This window comes from Balaenoptera musculus, chromosome 3 (assembly GCF_009873245.2).
Source record: "Balaenoptera musculus isolate JJ_BM4_2016_0621 chromosome 3, mBalMus1.pri.v3, whole genome shotgun sequence".
NCBI lineage: Eukaryota > Metazoa > Chordata > Mammalia > Artiodactyla > Balaenopteridae > Balaenoptera > Balaenoptera musculus.
In genome coordinates, this window is record NC_045787.1 from 110,971,638 (window position 1) to 110,984,448 (window position 12,811).

Here is a 12,811-nt window from a genome sequence, read left to right on the forward strand (position 1 = left end):
ACAAACTTATGGTTACCAAAGGGGGAAGGGGAGGGGGAGGGATAAATTAGGAGCTTGGGATTAACAGATACACACTGCTGTATATAAAACAGATAAACAACAAGGAGCTACCATATAGCACAGGGAACTATATTCAATATCTTGTAATAACCTATAATGCAAAAGAATATATATATATATATATATATATATATATACACATACACACATATATATGTATAACTTGATCACTTTGCTGTACACCTGAAACCAGCACAACATTGTAAATCAACTATACTTCAATTAAAAAAAAAAAGAGAGAGATAGTTTTTCAATAAAAAGCAAGAAGGGGGAATTCCCTGGTGGTACAGTGGTTGGGACTCAGCACTTTCACTACTGGGCCCGAATTCAATCCCTGGTCGGGGAACTGAGATCCTGCAAGCCACACAGCCCGGCCAAAAAAAAAATAAACTAGCAATTTTGGGGGTTTGGGTTTAAAAAAAAGCAAGAAGAGGTGATATGGATGTGGTTCCACTCTTGAATTTAGCTAAGTTAAATTTATTTTTTATCTTGCCCCACCCCTTCTCAAGAAAGAAAATGCAGCAAAGGGATGGTGATGACTGGCAAGAGCCCTGGGCTCATCTCCTGTGCCCTGAGGAACAGATGGAGGGAAGCAGCCAGGCATTGGACCCTGGGGTGGACACTGCTGCCAGTCACAGGGCAAGAACTGCACTCTTTTAATACTTTTGGACTCACCAAGACTGGCCAGGGACTGGTTGGCACCACACCACAGCTAGATACCAGATTACTTCTCAGCATCTAACCAGGAAGTTCTGTCACCTGTTATACACTCTCCCACACTGTGAATATTAATTGCAGACAAACTTTCTGGTTCTGCCATCTCTTTAGCCACAGGATTAACCTGTGGGGCTAGTGAAAGGAGAACCACATTTTAGTGTGCCAGATTTAGCACACACAAAAAAATACTGGAAGCTAGCTTAAATTTGAATTTCAGATAAACAAATAATTTTTTAGTGTAAGTATATCCCAAATGTGTTTTCTCTGGCAACCTGCCACATTTTTCCAATCAATATTTAAGACTTTGAAAGAAAAATGAATGAATGAATGATGAGGAAGATCAATAGGACAGAAACAAATCACAGAGGTGTAATTAATGCATATCTAACACTTTTAAAATTTCTGTTTTTGTCAATTTAAAATATTTTCTATTAATTTTTCTTAATTTTTAAATTTTCATAAAAATAACATATATACCCCCAAAATTAAAAAGTCAAGTAGTACTAAAAGAGACATGGTGAAAATAGCAGTCTCTTATCCCACCCAACCCCAGCTCCCTGTTTGATGCTCAGAGGTACCCAGTTAAATGCTTTCACCTGTTTCTCTCAGTTTTAACCTCCTCTCCCATCTTTCTAAATCATATATTTATAGTGTTCTTTTGTTGATTTGTCAATTTTAAATATTACCCATTTTCTTGCAATCATGGGAGATGAGGATTGGTTTCTTTTACCTTCTTCCACCTACATCCTCCTTCCCTTTCCTCCAGCTTCCCAACACTGTATCACAGCCTTTGGTTAAATCAATAATCTGTGTTAACATTATTATGGCTCTGTAAATTTTTTTGTGTTGCATTTATCTTTTACAGTTTTTGTGTTGTGGGGTTTTCTGTAGGTAACAATTGCCTCAGATTTTTTTTTTTTTTAATTTTATTTATTTATTTATTTATGGCTGTGTTGGGTCTTCGTTTCTGTGCGAGGGCTTTCTCTAGTTGCGGCAAGCGGGGGCCACTCTTCATCGCGGTGCGCGGGCCTCTCACTATCGCGGCCTCTCTTGTTGCGGAGCACAAGCTCCAGACGTGCAGGCTCAGTAGTTGTGGCTCACGGGTCCAGTTGCTCTGCGGCATGTGGGATCTTCCCAGACCAGGGCTCGAACCCGTGTCCCCTGCATTGGCAGGCAGATTCTCAACCACTGCGCCACCAGGGAAGCCCTGCCTCAGATTTTTATTGACTCAGTTTTTGGTAAACTTTTTCTCACAAACTTATTCTCACAACTAATTCTCACAACCATCTAATAGCCCCTCAACATAATTTTCCACCTAGTCACACCTGTTAGGTAATCCATCTGGCTCATCTCTGTCCTGAGTCCTCTATTCTCTGGCTCAGAGGGGGACATCCCTAGGCCTACTGCCCCCCTGGCATCCAGGTCTCCTTTACCATCATCCTGGGAATCCCTATGCCCTCTCCTGGGTATGTCTTCCTCATTCTTGGATTGTTATCTTATTTGGGTGGAGAGCTTCCTGAGAAAGGGAGCATGAGAGGCAAATTACTTGTGATCTCCCATGTCTTCAAGTGTCTTTTATTCTACCATTTCTCTTAATGGTTTAGGTTTGGATTTCTAAGCTATAAATAATTCTCACTCAGAATTCTGAAGTCCTGACTCCATTATCTTCCAGCTTCCAGTGTTGCTGCTGAGAAGTCTGGTGTCTTTCTGATCTTTTCCTGATCCTCTCAATTGACCTGTATTTCCTTTCTGAGTCCTTTTGGGGTCTTTTCTTTATCCCTGGTGTCCTGACATTTCATGAAAATGAACCTTGAGAGAGAAATCTTCTTATCTTTCCCTGAAGATTTCATAGCATTTGTAAAGCTTTCTTCTCCTCTCTAAACTTATGCGTTCTTCCTCCCTCCCCCACACCTATCTCTCATGCCTGAGGCTTTCCTTAAATGTCTGGGGATCTTGGCTCTCAGATCATATTTAAGAGTCATGTGCTGAAGAGATGACTGGATGGTCAGCATGCTTGGGTAGAGCTTGTCTACCAGTGGATTGCCCTGTAGAAGGTGGCTGGTCATGAGCTGGCTCTTCTATTGGGCGTCTGTAACGGTATCATGTCTGTATCTGTAGGCCTTTCCCTTGAGTCTGCTCGGTTTCCTCAGAAGAGTTCTTGAGTCTTCAGCCTGGGGTGTGCCTGGTTGCCAGGCTTCCTAGAAGCAGGGTGAGGAAAAGGGGCTGGAAGTTTACCTCTTAGTATCAGGGTTTCCATTTATTCCCCATATTTTCAGTTCTGTACTCCATACTCACCCTCCATAGTGTCTGATGAGCTGACCCAAATTCCCCATGGGCACTTGAAGTCTCCTGCAGGAGCAAGCGAGGTGTGGCGACCCCACTGCCCACAGGGACTGTGCTCTCATGCAGTCTCCACCAGTTCCCCCCTCCGCACCCCATGTGCAGCTCTGCCCTCCCTGTCCCAGCAGTCTGCCCGCTTCTCACCCAGAAGCCCTCTGTAGGCATCAGGCCTTCAGCCTCCCCCTTGCTGCCATGTGACTCGCCACTCCTTCCTCTGCTTCCTGCCTTCCAAAAATGTGCTGACATCCTTCATCTGCTGCCATGTCCTCCCTTATTTGCATAAACCTTGTGGATTTGTAGCTCTTTTTACTCCTTTATGGTTGTTTGTAGTAGGGCTTTGGGAGGGAGCAGATGGAGATTCATGAGAGGCTCTTTTGTCACATTTAGCCAGAAGTTCTTTAGAGTCCATTTTCACTCTGAAGTACTTGAGGGGAACAATTTCCAGGCCACGTTCTGAAATGACTCCTGCTGTCAATCAACACACTTTTTATTACGTTTTGGGCTAGGTGTTTCTTTGTGGGAAATGGAGCAAAGTCCAAACACACACATTGTTTAATCATATTAGTAAAACACTTCTGACCTTTTGAAGGAGATCCAAATGGGTTTCTCTGCTTTTGTCTAGGAATGGGGACAGAAAAGCATGAGAGGCACTTTGAAACATGGTCCCGGCCCCAGTGCTTACCAGACCTGCTCTGTCTTTTGGGCTTGAATAAAAGCAGGGAGAATGCTGAAATACCATCTTCTTTGAATTAATCATGAGCCCCACCTCTCCTGCTATCTTGTGTTTACACATTACTGCTATTGTGTTGGATCTGCTGGCGGATCTCCTTTCATCTGCAGCCACACAAACCCTCTTCATTTAAAGCTGCACACATGGCTCTTGAATTAAGAGGGCATTTTAGCAATGATTCCTCATTCCTCTTACTGAAGGGCTCAGAGTCTTAGGGGAGGATCACTGCTGTTTCGATTGACATCTAAAGTCCAGACAAGCTAAGGAGAGAGAGCAGGGCCAGGAGGCTGTCACAGGGAAACGTGGCTCTGTGGGTGGGGCAAGGGGTTAGCAGGATGAGTAGATCAGGATGGAGAGGGCCTTGAATGCCACACCAAGGACTTTGCACTGGCCTACAGGCAGTGGGGAGCCACCAGGGAATCTTGAGCAGGACAGTGACCTGAGATAAACTGTGCTTTAAGAAAATTAAGCTGATAGCTGTGGGTGGGAGGGTTTGGAACAGGGAGAGGCTGGAGTCTAGGTGGCCAGTTAGATAAAGTGACTCTTAATCCTGGCTGCATAGACCACTGGGAGAGCTTTTTAAAAATCCAGACCCTGGCCTCCACCCTGCTGGATTGTTTCAGGTTTCTGGTGGGGGGGGGGGACCAAGAATCTGTGTTCTAATACATTCATCAGGTGCAGCAGTGAGCTAGAAGGCTAATTTTTTTAAAATTTATTTATTTATTTTTGGCTGTGTTGGGTCTTCGTTGCTGCACGCGGGCTTTCTCTAGTTGCAGCGAGCAGGGGCTACTCTCCGTTGCAGTGCGCAGGCTTCTCATTGCGGTGGCTTCTCTAGTTGTGGAGCACAGGCTCCAGGCGTGCGGGCTTCTGTAGTTGCGGCACGCGGGCTCAGTAGTTGTGGCTCACGGGCTCTAGAGCACAGGCTCAGTAGTTGTGGCGCATGGGCCTTAGTTGCTCCGCGGCATGTGGGATCTTCCCAGACCAGGGATCGAACCCATGTCCCCGGCATTGGCAGGCGGATTCTTAACCACTGCGCCACCAGGGAAGCCCTAGAAGGCTATTGAGACATGCCAGTAAAGGGCTCCAGACCTCAAACACAGGGCTGTGGCTCTGGGAGGCAAAGGAGGACACAGATTGGAGGCAGGCTGCCTTCAGGGTGGGAAGTGGGGGGAGGGCAAAGGGGAGAGAGGGAGTCCCACCTGACCCCTGCCTGTTTCAGGACCTGAGGGGAGGGAGGCATGAGGAAGACCATCAAGTTGGGCCTGAAGAGCCAAATGGAGGCTGGGCCCCTCCTGCAGAAGAACCTAGAAGAAGATCAGATGTAGGAGAAGATAGCAACAGGGGACATTTAGGATGTCAAAGGGGCCTGGGACTTGGGGGAAGATGACTGCAAGCATCTGGCTCCCACTTGGAGGGGAGTATGTGAAGCTGGGAAAAGGAGACTACGATTCAGATCCCTCCAGTTGCACACGCACACGGACACATGCATGGCTACATATGGACACGGACGTGGACACACAAACAGTCTTCTTCGGCAGGAGGCAGAAAGTGTGGTGGTTCAGAGATTGGGCTCTGGAATCCAGCAGCCCTGTCCCTGTGACTCTGGGAGCCTCAGCCTCCTCACTGACAGAAAGCCAATGACGCTAGCAGTTAACTCAATATGGTTGTTGTGATGACTTGATGAGATGCTGTATGCCAAGGCTGGGCACAGAGCCTGGCACGCAGGGAACACTCCATAATGGTAGCTCTGAGTAATACTAAAAAAAATGTGATCTGACTTCTGAAGCCAAGGAGCCATAAAGTATTTCATTCAGTGTATCTCACTTCTGAAGCCAGAGAGTCATAAAGTATTTCATTCAGTGTTAGGAGACAAGTCCACGGGAAGGCATGAAACCTCTCATTTGTTGCTGTCCACTCCGGGTGGCTTTCTCTGGGTGTGTCTTGATGAGTCCTTTGCTTTTTATTTCTAGGACTCCTGGAGAAATGACAGTCCCTTGCTGCTGCGTTTAATTGGAGAGGATCTCAGAGACCCGAGATTATAATTATGACACGTTAAATGCCGAGCTCTTCGAAAGTCTGCCGTTGCCCTCGCTGTCACCCTGAACAGCTCTGAGAACCCAAACCCTGCAGCCCCCAGAGTGTGCCTTGGGTCTCTCAGCCAGGCCTCACCTGGGAAATCTGAGTGATGGTGACGTGCAGGCAGCAGGAAGACACACAGTAAACCTAAGAGCCTGTGATGAGCTCAGGAGAGGTGAGTTGATGATATGCTATTTATAGCCCCACTAAGAGGCTCTGGCCGCCAGCTCCATGTGAGGCTGGGTGGAAATGATGCCTTTGTGGAGCTGAGAGCACAGAATGAAACTGGTGATTCATGGGCAGCAGCCACTTGAAATACAAACGCTCCCGCGTCCCAGCCCTGCTGGCCTTTCAGACGCCCACTTTGGAAGCATGTAGAACAGAGTTGCTAGCCTACTGTCTCCAATCTGCATGCCTTTGGACAGGATGCGAGGACAGGCAGGTTCTGCCTCACAAGGGACCTAAGAAGGGCAGCAGTGCTCCTCAGAGAACCCCAAGACCCTGAGCCCCCCCCTCCCAGGGCCTCAGCCAGAGCCCAGGTCAGGGCTGAGTAAGAGGCAAGCCCTGGGCTCAGGAGGCCTGCAGGTCAGAGAGAAAGGACCATTCCTGCTCCTGCCCTCTGTCTCCAGGGGCAACACTGGCCACACAGCAGCTTCCTGATGACGCTTGTTCTGCTGAACATACAAATACGTACAATGAGGAAATCCTGGTAGTTTTTAAATTCCCCCCCGCCCCATTCCATAGCCCAGTACCTGTCACCTGAAATAGCTGTTGTTTATTTTCCTTGGTAATATCTTGGCTTCCAGGCCAAAGTGTACTTGGAGGCCCCAACTCAACTCACACTCTGTGAGGAATGTGCTGGGGGTCTCTTAGCTTTGTCAACTAAGACTGGATTGAAAGGGTCGAACCAGGATAATGAGGCATAACTGAGCTCTGGAGCCAGACTGTCTGGGCTCAAATTCCATCTCCACACTTGCCAGCCATGTGGCCACCATCACATTCTTCTCTTAGACCCAGTTTCCTCCCTGGTAAAGTGGCGGCAATAACAGAACTTACCTCAGTGGGTTGTGGGGAAGAGGAAGAGAAGGAATGTATGTGAAGCGGTCAGCGCAGTGCCTGGCACATGGAAGGACTCAGTAAGTGGGAGCTGCCACTGCTGCGTGCTTGTTCTTGCTGCAGCGTCTCGGCCCTACACTGACACCATAGCCTGTGGCCCTGAGGCTCCTCATGCAGGTGGTGCCCTGAGCCTCAAGAGAGACCCTCTGTCCCTCACAAGCACAGCCCGCATCAGGCTGCCCGGCATGATGGGGTCCACCCCTGGGCAGCTTGGCCCTTTGCACTGCCTGCCCCTGCGCTTGCCTAGGAATCAAGTGCCTGTCTTTTGGGTTGGGCCTTGCCTGGGCTTGACCACTCTACTCTTCCACTCCTCTGGGCCTGGGGTGGCCCCTGGGGGCATTAACTATCACCGCCCAGTGGAGGACTTCACCTGAGGGCCCCAGGTATTAACTTGAGATCTGTAGCCAGCAGGTTGCCCACCAAGGTGGGGCCTGGACGGCAGACACGTTGGGCCCACCTCACCTACCAGCTGGACATACAGCACAAACTGCTGAATCATGAAGGCCCATGAGGCCTTGGCTGTTTGTACGTTCTCTCATCTCTAGCTGTCAGCCAAAACATAATTGTAGCTGTCACTTTGGCAGCAAGATGCTGTGATGTGTCCTAATACAACTGCCTCTGCTCCATGGCAGTGAGCTTTGGGGAGGTGGGAGGAATCTGCAGCTGCTCCCATGGAGAGAGCCGTTCTGGAAAGTGACCTGTGCGACGTTCAGCCACGTGCAGCCTCAGGGGTGGTGTGAGCACCAGGGTAAGGCCCTGCATTAGAACAGGCACTGGCACGCCTGCTTCTGCATCTGTATAATGCAATTCTGAAATGAGGCATTTTGGGCAGCTACAAGGGCTTGGAAAACAGCCTTTAGACTTACACAGAAGTTGGACTCCAGTGTGCCTGGGCTGAATGAGTGGTTAGACAGGGGGGTACATGGTGTAGGGAGATGGTGCCAGAGGTATACCTAGGGCCAGATTGTGAAGCAAGGGGCTTGAAGGCCAGGCCATGGAGCTTGGACTTGATCCTGCAGGTAATGGGGAGCCACTGAAGGACTTAAGGGAGAGAGTGATGTAGTCATACGACATTGAGTGTCTGGGCTCAAACATCCAAAGTAGTGGCGCTAGGCGTAAAGACCCCCCCCTCCCCACAGCAGTGGTGTGCTGCGTAGGAGAGTGTTCTGGAGTGCATGGGGCAGCAGCCCCAGGATTCAGGGGTGACTGCAACTCTGTGCTTAGTGGGTAAGTGTGGGAAGGGTCAGCTCTAGTCAGGCTAGCTGCAGGTGTTCAGCACGTGAGAGGAGGCTCATGCCTTCCTTCTTCCTTGGTCCTCCTAGGCCAGAGTTCATTAATGAGGCACCTGTGTGCAGATGTGCCCAATGCAAGGGACTGCACACGCTCATGCCAAAGGTCAGGGGAGGCTCCTGGGGCTGAGAAATGGTCCCACTGCCTGTGGGTGTTGCCTCCCTCACCACACACACACTAAGAAAACAGCAGAGACAAATATCCAAGCTTGGGGAAATTCCCTAGAAGGAAGGTTCCATCCTCATGAACTTAAAAAAATGCCAATTCATAGGCTGGTTAATGAAGACAGAGAATATGAAGTGTTGGGAGCCATTACTAGTGGGTGAACCACCCATGAGCATGGAAGCCAGAGCATATCTGGACCATCATGTAAGTCAGGAGGAAGACAGGATTCAACTGACAAAAATTGTGTGTACCCTGCTCAGAAGTGCGTTGTTGTGCAAGCAGTGGTTTGGCAGTCATTCTTCCCTTTCAGCTGCAAGCCAGGGAGGGCGGGATGCCTCTCAGTTGTCAGGAGAGGAAGGGAAGGGGGAAGGAATGTTCCCATTCTGGAATGATCTTCCATCAGTGTTCCCCGAGTTGGGCTGCCAGGAAGGCGGAAGGGAGGGGATGCGACAGGTATTGAACAGTGAGGAAGGTCCCTCACCTGCACAGCCCCTGATACAAGGTGTGTGTGGAGGGAGGGTGCCTGGAACCCTTTGGCCTGTGGGTGGAGCCTGAAGCTTATCCTCTTCCCTGAGGACAGGCAGCACATTGTAACCACCACTGGCTGCCCAGGGCTGGCTTGGAGCAATATGCCAAGATGTAGTTTTTCCTATTTGGTTTGCTTTTTCCTTTAAATTTTAACATGTATCAGGTTTTTTTTTTAATATAATATACAATCAGAAAAGTTCAAACAACCATATGTACAGCTTAACAAATAATTATAGTTAATGTTATAATTTTTTTTTAGAGAAAAGTATAAAAAAAGAAAACAGACGGCCCTTAAACCTTTGCCTGGCCAACCTCTACTGAAATTCTTTTAACATAACATAGTTTAAAAATTAAAATAGTACAAAAAGATATAAAATGAAAAGTAAGTGCCTCCTCCCTCCCTCTTCCCCACAGGTGAACACTAACAGTTTCTTGTGTATCCTAAATTTTTTTCTCTGCATCAATAATATTTCTGGAGTATGTGATCACACAAGATTTGTCTGCATTTAACAATAAATTTTAAAAGAGGATATAATCATGTCTGTCCCAAGATATAAAATTAATATGTGTCAAAGATTTAGTTTAACTCATTAATTAATGAGAGAACCACTAAAACATTACAACCAATTCAAAGGAGAACTCAAACTATCACACATGATAGTCAGATAAGGAATGCTGAAATCATTTCAGAAATGGATGCAAAATTGGTCAGAATCCACAAGGCAATAGTCACTTGTCTTCCACTAGACACAATCTGTATAACTGTGAACAGGAATTATTTGCATTACTATCAAGGTTTTACAACTTCACTTCCATCTTTAGAGCTGAGAAATATCTAGTCAAAGACACAAAAGGCAGAAAGAACCTAGGTGGGTAAGTTATTCAGGACAACCACTAAATTTCAACATCTTTCACAGTTTTCCCTACACTTGTAATTGGCTCCCTACCTACATCCCTCCTTGGAATTCGCCTGCCGACAACCCCTGCTGCCCTGTTTGTACCAGTTGATATGCTGTACACGTTCCAGGTGATGGGCCAGGGCTGAAAGCCTAGCCTGGGAGAACCAACAATCACCCAGGCTGAGCCAGCCAAGTGCTCCCAAGGCCCTGACACTCTGCTTCTTTGGTTGCGGGCCCTGGAGTTGTGAGTCAGGCTGACTCAGAACTGGCGGTCATGTTGGGCCTTGTAAAAGATGGTTAAGGGTTTGTGAAAAAGGGAAGAAATTAGAAATGCAGGGAGAAAGGGCTTGTAGTCCAGCACAAAAGACAAAATGTTTGTCTAATGAGCTTCCAGTTCCTGGGATGACTTCGTGCATTTGGATTCTGTGAGAGTCCTCTTTATGCTGGCGTCAGCTTGGGTAGTGTCTGTTCCAATAATTCCTTACCCAAGGGAGTAGCTGACATGCAAGATGTATTATGACCTAAGGAGCTGGGGTGGTGTCTGAGGCAGTTTCCCACAGAGCCCAGGGTCTGTGTTGGCACCACGGGGCATTATGTCAGCTGCAGAGAGCAGGGGGCAGAGTGGGTCTACAATACAATAGAAAAGAACAAATACCTGCCTCACTCTGCATCCTTGTACAATCACCTCATCTCCTATGAACAGGTTTTCTTATCTTAAAAATGGGGGACCATGCTCCTTTCTGGCTTCCTCCCTGGTCCCCATGGAGGTCCACTGGGAGGCATGGGTGTGAGTCTACTGCCCAGGCCAGTCATGTGGTAGGAACTAAGCCCACAGCACTGGCAGGATGGGAGAGCTCAGCCCCTCTGTGCAAAGTGCTTTGGGAGAAGAGGTTTTGTGCAGAATGGCCAGTCATGATTAATTGATGGGAGGCTCTCAGGCAAAGGATCAGATTTCACAGATAAATACACACACACACACACACACACACACACACACTTTGGCTCTCTTGAGAAGGAAATGTTCATTCAGCATAAGGCAAGCATATCTAAATCAAGATTTTCCATACCTTCAACGGGTTCCTTTCCACCATCTTCATTCATTCACTGAGCATGTACTGAGCACCTACTGTATGATGAGCACTGTCCCAGACACTGAAATCATGAGACAAAGTGTTAGCTCCTGCCCTTGCAGTGTTGGGAAGCAGACACACAAAAAGAGCTTTACCAAGGAGTGTGATAAGAACAGAGAGAGGAAAACAAAGGATATTCTAGCAGCACTCACCCATGACCCCAGTGTGGCATCAAGGATCCTCAGGGCATGGCCAGAGGAAAGTCTAGTGTTGCTGGAGTGCCATGGAAAGTAAGGGGCTGGCTGCAGTGGGGCCAGTCATGTGGGGACTCGGGGGCCTCAGAAGAAAGTCCATACTTCACTCAAGAAACTGAGTGCTGTGGTCAGATTTGTACTGTAGAACTGTCACTCTGGCTGCCCGTGAAGAGTGGTTGGAGGGGAACAGACTAGAGGCATAAAGACCTGTTAGGAGGTGGCTACAGGCATCTGAGCAGGAAGTGATGACCTGAACTGAGTAAAACAAGTGGAGGGAACTGATTCAAGAAATGTTTTGGCCAGGATTTAACCTGAGAAATGAGACAACGATGACCGTCAGATTTTCAGCAAGGACAACCATGTGGTTAGGGTGTCGCCATCACAGGAGAAAGAAACCCCAGGAGGAGAAGCAGCTTTGGGGGAGGGGGATGGGCTGGACAATGGTGAGTTGAGTTTGAGACATGGTGAGTATGAAGGACCTATGTACATGCAGGTAGAAGCAGTCTGAGGCAGATGGACACACAGGTCTGAAATCTAGGGAGCAGTTCAGGCTGTGAAGCTGGAGGGAATGTGGGCACAGACAAATTTACATGAGTGTGGTTGGGGAGGAGAGGGCAGGGGAAGAAGTGGAGGGGTATCATGCCCTTCGGCCCTAAAATTCTCACCTGCTGAGAATGAGGGTGGGGAAGGGGCTGAGGGCAAGGAGAGGATGCTTGGAACACCTGTTAGGGGAAATACCAGAGAATCTGACCTAGGCCTAGCAATACAGGGGCCCTGGTGGCTTTGGAGGTCATAAATCTGCATTGGCACTGACCTGTCCTCCTCAGGGTCTTCTCCAGGACATAGAAGGCAGGAAGGTTGGTCGGCCTGTAGTACTTGGGCTGCAGTCTTACAAGACAGTTGTGGCAGAAGGTTCATTTCCTTTTGCGTGTGTAGCAGAGAGAGCTAACTGTTCACCAAAAAAAAAAGTGTATCCCTTGCCCTGCCATAGAACAGAGTTGAGGCTAGGAAGGGGCTTCCCAGCAGAGGCTACATTTCCCAGCATATACCCCTCCTCTCACATCTGTTACATCTGAGAGGAGTCAAGTGACACGTTCTTGCCAATGGAATGTTGATCAGGGATGACATGTATTTTCCAGCCCCAAATAGTTAAGAAGCAGATGTGCCTTCTCCACCCTTCTTTTTCTCTTCTAGTTTGAGGCCCCCTTGGAAACCACATGTTGGAGATGGCAGAGCCACAAGGTGGAAGGATCCCGGTCCCTAAATCATCACTTGGAGGACACACACCACTGATCAGGAACACGCACGTGAGTTGTTTGTGAACAAGAAATCAACTATATTGTCTGAGCCAATATACATTTGGGGATAGCATCTAGCATTATCCTAACTAATATAGGGTTTAAGAAAATTGTTGATTGTTCAGATGACTCTGATGCGGCCAGACTGGAGAATCAATTGAAGCCTCTCGGGACAGAAAGTCTTTGTTAAAGTGCAAGGGCAGGAGTGGAGAGCAGACTGGAAAAATCTAGAAAGCAGGAGGTCAAGGCCTCTGGTAGAATTCAGGAG